Here is an 8,676-nt window from a genome sequence, read left to right as displayed (position 1 = left end):
CTCGTATGGGTACATTAAACGAGATTATTCTCGCATAGCTATGCTTGACGAGATAGTTCTCGCACGTCTATGCTCAACGATATCGTTCTCGTTTGTGTATGCTACATGAAAATATTCTCGTTCAGCTATGCAAAATGACACTATTCTTGTTTAGCTGCATTCTACAAGTGTTCTCATTTGTGTTGAATAAGTTTTGTTCATGCAATATTTTTGGTGAAGTTCCACACAGTAACATCTACTGCCAACATCACAGCGAGTTAATTTCTATCATGTGAGTCGGCCGATGTGCCAGCTCGGAGACAAAGAGGACACTTTTTAGGGCCCACAATTAACACAAACCATCTTTATTTTGCATCCCGAAGCATGGTGGCCAGGTGCTTGTTCAGGTCCTTCAGCCTCCTTGCCTCTGTATCCACGGTGCTTGGCGTTTTTGAAACAAAGTGCTCGTATGCCTCTGCAAAAAAATGTAAACAAAGCAGCCGGCACTGTTAGATTCTAACAAGCCATTGGAACTGACATGCACAATAGGTGGCTCCACTGCATAACTGAATGGGCTGGTTCTTGCATGATATTGAATAAAGCGTGAAAATCTCACAGAGAAACAGGAAAAAGAAAACGCGGAGGCTTATGAGTTTTTTACCTATGTAAATTGATATTTGAACATTAACCACAGCAGTTGAAAGCAAGTGCTCGTCCTCGCATTGTCTTGTTCCTGTCTCTGTTAAATGTTCGTGTTTTACAAACAATATAAATGGCTGCAGAATTGCAATACAAGACCACAGAAATAGTCTAATACTTTTCCACAAGTATTTTACATTAAATGAACAAGTATAACAAGCTCATGCAAGTGAATACACAGATAGCACAGCTCTTTGCTACCGCACTGCGGAATATGCAGACGGAAAACACTGCATAGATGCCAGTGCAGAATTGTTTATAGGAAAGATTAATGCACCTTTAATACCACTATAGAAACTAAATTATAGTTTTTGTTAGCGAGCTAGAGCACAGCACTAAATATACGCATACAGCTATGCATGCCCCTGATGTGTAGATGTAAACTGTGTCGGCCCATATGAGAGATCACCTCAATACAACCCGATCTTACCGACAGCCCATTATATTCGTGCAGACAAAGCACCGTGTGATAGGCATTACTCCTTTAACTTCCAAACACTTTGCAATCCTTATGAAAACATGAGCTAGCAGGAAAGGGTCTACTTACTTAGATATGCACCAAGATTTGGTGGTTTCAACGCTGGCTTGGCCTCACCACCTTCCTTTAGCTTTCGCATACATACTTTTGCTCGTAACACTCATGTGGATTAATTCCTGTGCCTGCCACAAGCATCGGCCAATCTCCCTGGCAAACGTGCTGTCCGTTTTGGCTTGGTTTACCCACATCCACTTACTAGCACAAATAAATAACCCATTTCGATTGTGAACCTACGAAAGATGAAAATTGCAAGAGATTAGTTACTCAAATACAAAAATAGCATATGTGCTCTCAGAAAAAGTATCTTTTCCCGAAATAATGGATAAAAAATGTAACAGTTATTAAGGGAAACTAGGTTGCCAGACACAGTGATGGCACTCAAGGATAAAACTAAGATATATGCAAAAGGTTCAAAGTTTACATCCTGGCTGTAGGAAAGCCCTAGTCAATGAAGCTTCACTGATAATGGGCCAGGGACAATTCTAGCTCGGAGGACTCACCACATTTAATCCCACAGTCAGCGACAAGCACCTTTTGTACGGGATATACTAGATTTTCTTTACATTTGAGAAGAAGTTTAGGGAAGCAGATGGGAACAGTAGAAAACCACAGTAAAACTTCTTGCATCCTTAAGGAGCTGCTTTGTCAGAGCTAGAAATCTTACCCTTGAGGCTGAAAAAAGTTCTTGCAGTAACCCAGTGAGCTCAAATTACACATGCGGTGAAAGAAGGGGTGTATACAGTAAAAGCTCATTCATTGAAATTTCCCAGGTCTGGAACAAAATTCTGAATTAACGGAATGTTGAATTATTAAGGGTATGAAAATAAGAAACAAACGTTCACACAAACACACTTTTATACTGAATTAATCCAGAAATCCTGTTTCTATTTCACACATAAGCAGTATGGGAGCTGCAAATGTCAATTCACGACTGATTATACTGCTCGTAGTGGCAAGGGCGTTGAGGAAGTACTCATTTGCAGTGCAGTCATAGCACAAGACTTGGTCACATCTTTATCAGAAACGTGCTATTCACTACCACGGGTCCATCCCGATAATTTTTTCACCATTGAGCTGGCTGTAACAGATTGTTCTACAAACTCAGTGTAACTGGCTGATTGGATGCCAGCGTGCAGGCCACAGTACAATTATTGTCCTCGATAGCCATCATGTTTGTGAGACTGCGTGCATTGCACCAAGTCACAATGAAAGTGCTACTTGCCACAGTTGACCGCTGCGAACGAAACCGTGGTCATGATCATCACGACTACAGAGTGTGACTATGCAGTTCTGAAAGGCGCCAGCCGCGGGGCGCGGCTGGCGACGTAGGCTCGGAGTAGGTCAATCGCGCGCGCCGGTAACCGAACGAACACGCCGAACAACCACCTCCTATCGCACCCCAGCATTCATAGTAGCCATGCCACGTGTCGCATTCGCAGTTGTGCGGGCAACATGCATTGCCGATTTATCTGTTCTTGCCCTTTCGCTTCTCACTTGATATTGCTGGGAAAGCAGTCAAACTGGATAGTTGTTAGACACTAGCGGTCATCTCCTTACCTTCCTTATGAATTGTGCGTTAAATGAGGCTTTTTTCTTGGTGAAAGAGTTCTAGTTTAAGGCCTAAACAAGCTCCATGGCAGTTTGCATTTAAGGAGTGTAAGCATCCTCTGAAAACATGTACATGAGGAACACTGCAGAAAGAGCACTTTAAAAAAAGAACACGAGTGTATTTATCACCAAGGCCAACCCTTGTGTGTTCTTAAATATTTATCAAAAGTCAAACTCAAAACTGATACTAAGGTGCAAGGTGTCCATATCATATTACCTTGTGAAAGCACCGTGGTGCCTGGATATTGTGGGACCAACTCGGACGCGGAGATCAGCACTGATCAGCAACACTGCAGTCTGCTTACAGCTTTTCTGCAGGCCCAGCCACACCTGCATTAAAACAAGTGAGCTTGGTGTCACAAGAGTACTGTATTTACCCGCATAATGATCACACTTTCTTGTAAAAAAAATGGTCGCAAATTCAGATGTGTGACCATTACGTCGGTTAAATTTCCCGCAAAAAGAATTTTTTTATCCCGCGTTTGCTGCGGGATGGCAACAGGTCAACAAATAGGTGGCTGCCACTGAGTGTAGTGCGGAACACCAAAACAAAAATGGCGGCCGGCGCAGCAAGCTGAACACACCAAATGCGCCGAATGCGATTTTTTTTTCTCGTGAGTACGTTACATGCATTGAAACAGTTTCTTCCGTATCCGGAATGAATAATATCAATAATATCAGTAAGTCTGTGGCAATAACGTAGCCATGTCCACTATGAGGGGGCAGAAACAGATGGGCGCGCTTAGCTGCCAGTGACATAGAAAGACACGGCGGGCATGCTGCGGAAACTGCGGCATTGGTCTTCACTACTATCATAATACAGCACGTTTCCGCTAAGGGTGGGCGAATATCTTAGCTGTGTTACAAGTGTTACAAGATTTGTTGCGTGCCCACGAGTGCAGATGAGAAGAATCGAAAGGTGCCTTTTTTGTTGTTCTTGACCACAACCATTACAAAGCCTACACATAATAAAGGCAATTTTGGTTGTAGCTTTTTTGTCGTGGAAGTGCGGAAAGTGATGAAAGGAATGAAATCGGGCATCTGCTTAAGAATGTTTGGTGCGTGCAGACTGCTTGGTTTGTCTTGAAGAGTTGTTCGCGTAGCATTCGACAGATGGTAAGCGCGATCATTAATAGCTAGACTTGGCACATGACAGATCGCTGCGGCAAGTTCGGAGTGTGATCAACACAGGAAATAAAAAAAATCGAATTTGGACGACAAAATTCAGGGCTGTGATCATTACGTGAGTGCGATCATTATGTGAGTAAATACGGTAAATATAGAAAGTGACACTGTGAACAAAGCAATACTTATTAGGTAAAAATAAGAATGAAATGCTGATATTCGCACATAGAAAGCTTTAAGTAACAAAGCTTGCAAGATAAGAAAAATGCAATGTATGGGCCATCTGTACAAGAACATTAATCGAAGGTCCCTTCATTTTTTTAGTCCCTTCTCCTCATGCATAGATGGCAGTCGGGTTAAGTTAACTGGGCCAGATTACCACATAGTGTAAGCAAAGGTGGTCACTTTGTGGGCCAATTATGATACCATAGCACGACACGCATCCCTACAGTCGTTTTAATGTGTTCTGTAATGCTAGCCATCTTGTAGGCCCTACAGTGTCAAAGCATCCATAACCCTAACAGCGTTACCCAGTAGGGATAACCAATAAGTGTGCACAGCAGCACAACTCAGCATATCTATCAGGAGGCTTTCGTTACACTTTTACAACTCTCCTCCTATGGCTTTATCCCAATTTTTGTCAATACAAGCTTGAAGCATCTGCACAAGCTGAATGCACCAGGGCACCATAAGAAATACCACATCTTTCTAACCAATTCCATGTTTAATATAAGACTGGCAAGTTCACTATCATGGGTAGAACAAACCAAATTGTTCTGGAATCAATCTTCCACTACCTGTGAAAAAAAAGCACGCAAGAAAGAGTACGTAGAGCACAGGGGTGTTGATGGATATTAAATATCACTGTCGACACTACGTCGGCAAAACAGGCCAATGTATAAATGACTGGATTCGCAACCATGTTAACTGAATGCTCAGGTCATTTCGTGGTCACTTGGTAGTGCAAAGCTCACTTGCATTATTTTGTTTGAAAACTGTGCAACCGTGGCAATGTATAAGGACCATAGTGCTGGCGAAATTCGTTAAGATTTCCTTATATGTGTGACAGGGAATCTGCAAGTTGGCTCCACCTCCAGTGGACTATCATATAGCAAGACTGCTTATTTATCATTGTAAAACAAGCGTCATAGTAGCCATGCCATGTGTCCTTTTCGCGGTTGTGTAAGCAACATGCATTTTCGATTTATCTGTTCTTGCCCTTTCACCTCTCGCTTTATAGTGCTGTGCAAGCAGTAAAACTGGATGGTTGTTAGACTTATGTCCTGTCACTTCCTCACCTTTCTTATGAATTGTGTATTAAATAAGGCTTTTCTTTTGGTGAAAGAGTGCTACTTTAAGGCATAAACAAGTTCCATGGCGGTTTGCACTTAAGCATCTTCTGAAAACATGTACATGAGGAACACTGCAAGAACGCTTTAAAAAAGAACACGAGTGTATTTATCACCAAGGCCAACCCTTGTGTCTTAGCATATTTCTCAAAACTGATACTGAGGTGCAAGGTGTCTATATCATATTACCTTGTCAATGAAGCAAAGCACAGTGGCGCCTGGACGTTGTGAGGCCAACTCAGACGTAGAGATCAGCACCAGCACTGATCAGCAACACAGTAGTGTGCTTACACTCTTTCTGCAGGCCCAGCCACATCTGCATTAAAACAAGTGAGCTTATTGTCACAAGAGTATAATATAGAAAGTGACACTATGAACAAAGTAATTCTTATTAGGTATAAATAGGAATGAAATGCTGATACTCGCCCATAGAAAGCTTTGAGTTAACAAAGCCTGCAAGATAAGAAAAGTGCAATGTATGAGCCATCTGTGCAAAAACATTAATCGAAGGTCCCTTTTTTTCGCTTCTGTCTTCCTCGTGCATAGATGGCAGGTTAAGTAAACTGGACCAGACTGCCCTGTAGGGTAAGCAAAGGTGGTCACTTCTTCGGGGAGCAGCCTATAGGCTGCTTCTTGAAAGAGTATTAGAAAATGCGAATAATGCATGTATGCATTATTCACAAGAGGCCTTGTTTCTCTGAGAATGCCACAGCCACTCACATATTTCAAATTGACCATTTTAAAATGCATGCAAAGTACAGCATGGCTTTGAGGGTACCCCAGACTACTGAAATTCACATTAGCCAAGCTCAGCAGACAACACCATAATTAAGCCTCTAGAAGTTGTGCATTTTACTGCAAGTTAACAGAATAATGAGGAAGAGAAGGTGAGGGAGATGGTGCCACTATTGCATAGTTCAAGCTCTATCCCACGTAATGTGCAGAAGGGCAAAGAATGCCCAGCTTTCGGTTATACTCGCACCTGTGACCACTGCACCATGTTGACTGACATTCGTAACAAGCAGTTTGTGATACCACGTTATTACATCCTGCAACTGACGTGACATCAGAGATCAGCTTCAAGCTTGACGCTATGCTATACTAGGGACAGATAATGAACCGGCTACATTAAAATCTAAAGCAAAAGTGTTGAACATTGTTTGCCAAACCTGCCAGCCTCTGCACTTCATATTTTGCAAAAATTCTAGACAGAAATCATGTGTTGGAAAGACAGCACGCACTTTCCTAAAGCTTTCTCTCAGCGCCCACATTTTTCTATGCATACATTATTAACCACTATTTACCTTGACACGCTGTACACAAACAGCACACTTGGAAAAGCAGAAACTAATCGGGAAAGTTGGCAGGTACCAAATACACGAATAGAACCTAGAACGCATAAATGGCTGTGACCGTTTTGTACGTACCTTGTCAAAGCAGGCAGATCAGATGCTTTGTCGTGCTGTTCAGGCTGCATAGTGCCGCAGTCTCCTTTGTGGTGCAGAGATGCCTCCGTCTCAGGAAATTGTGACATCCCTAAACAATAAATGTTCAGCTTATTGTAATCACTGCTGAATCTGCAAACTTGTGATTTAACAACATCGCGTCAAATTGTGGAAAGCTCTCGTACAGCCAGCTACAAGAAGCTGCATCCGCTTAGACAAATAAATATTTCATTCTTACATCACAGGCGGTTATTAAACGTGTCAAAGGCACGAAAACAAACAGAACACTAAACACAAGAAAAACAGGTTGTCTTGGCGACAATCTATAAGCATCAAAGTTTGCATACAAGCTAAAATCTTCTCACGAGTCAGATCATTTGGATGCCGTCGCGCGTTGACGTTAGCTGTGAAAACATTTGCACGACACATCAACGTACTTCACTTCTAGAATTGTCTATACGATTTCTTGCTGAGGAATTACGTACAGAAGCAGTGACATTCCCTGCTTGAATTTTTGTGCCCGTTCAGACCAAGCGATGCCCCGGCGCTAGCATACTTCATAACAAAAAGAAAATAAACAATAGATGAAGCTCTTAACAACATCAATCTCGGGGTAATTTTCGTGAAACGTTTTCCTAAATGTGCACTACGATATCGAACGAACATTAGGGAATCACTGTCACTGTTTTTGTAGCTGTACTAATCATCTTCTGCTGCGCATGACAAGGTACACTACATGAACCATAAGAATGCGCTAGGCGCCGGACTTACCTTCTGAGGCGAGCGCTCCTTCGTGTCCGTTCACGCCGCATCGACTGCACCAACAGTCCGTCCAGCGTAGTGTTGAATTGCGGTGAACTACAGCACGCGATAGCACAACTATCAACACATTCTTCCGTGCACTGTGAGCCGATGCGGGAGCGGCGAAAGTACAACACTTCTCATGAGCCGGGCACAAAGAAAGCGCGTGTGGACCGCACTACGATAATCAACAACGGCGCACCGCAAGAAACATACAGAGAGCTAATAGCATTGCACAGGACCCAGGGCTTAGTGATCGTTAATTCACACAAAAAGGGAGTACATGTTCTCTACGCACCGCGTAAATATGATCAAACGATCAGTACCACATCGACCGCCCGGGCCGCCGCAACAACGTTTATAGATCCTCTTTAAGTACCCCAACTCCTAGGCTATGCGCACCATTTAGCCCGCTACCGTTCACGCCACCGCAGCGCTGCCATCGACCTCCGCGCCAAGCGTCCATGCGTCGTCTGCTATAGCCTGGCACGGTTATAGGTGCTTGTCGCGGCACTCGGCATTTACATGGTGCTCGCTGAATAAAGCAGCCGTTATTTCTTTCTGTTGTTGTTTAAGCTGAAGTATATTATTTTATAGACACCATACCTGGGGGTGCAGGTCCGAAGAAAGGAATGAGATGAAAAAAAAGTGGGCTTACAAACCAAAGTGCGCACGCAATGTTAACGCTCGGTGACCCACACTTCGCCGGTACTGGCGTCTCCGTGAGCGCAAAACTTGAGCCGGACGCAAAAGACCTCGACCGCCAGCCACGTGCACGAGGACAGTGACAAGGCACACGCAGTGAGAAAATAAAATCGGCTACAGCACAAGAAGCGCAAACACCCGCAACTAACCTGCACATGTCAGCAGAGCAGCCCCGCTCACTTGGTGCAGAGCTCGACCGCAGCGCTCTCACAGTCCCAGGAACAAGTCGCGCCTTGCTCGAAAGGAAGAGTCGTGCGACTGAGAAAGTAATTATAGGTCTCGGTCCGAAATGAGGGGAAATGAAGTCTTTTGTTTACTTCGCCGTCTGGTTCCGGTAACCGTGATCGCATGGGTAGCGTGGGTAGTACAGGCGTATTATTTCAATGTTCTTGCGTGTTTTAGGCGACCTTTTTCAACAACTTTGCTG

At 43.6% G+C, this 8,676-nt stretch overlaps 1 long non-coding RNA gene across 2 annotated transcripts; it reads right to left on the bottom strand.

Annotated features, from left to right (window-relative positions):
• Nucleotides 1-328: 328 nt before the first annotated feature.
• Nucleotides 329-7,809, bottom strand: LOC126516832 (uncharacterized). 2 transcript variants are annotated; one of them, XR_007596132.3, is made up of 5 exons: nt 7,515-7,809; nt 6,726-6,834; nt 5,488-5,614; nt 3,042-3,154; nt 329-454 (listed from the first exon to the last, which is right to left on the bottom strand). It is a non-coding gene; the product is annotated as an uncharacterized lncRNA (long non-coding RNA). The 2 variants fall into 2 exon arrangements; XR_008609468.2 differs by lacking the exon at nt 329-454 and adding an exon at nt 1,259-1,446.
• Nucleotides 7,810-8,676: the final 867 nt, after the last annotated feature.

The sequence above is a fragment of the Dermacentor andersoni genome, chromosome 1 (genome assembly GCF_023375885.2).
Source record: "Dermacentor andersoni chromosome 1, qqDerAnde1_hic_scaffold, whole genome shotgun sequence".
In the NCBI taxonomy this organism is placed as follows: domain Eukaryota; kingdom Metazoa; phylum Arthropoda; class Arachnida; order Ixodida; family Ixodidae; genus Dermacentor; species Dermacentor andersoni.
The sequence above is the reverse complement of the archived record's forward strand: the minus strand, read 5'-3'. Positions and strand labels throughout refer to the sequence as shown.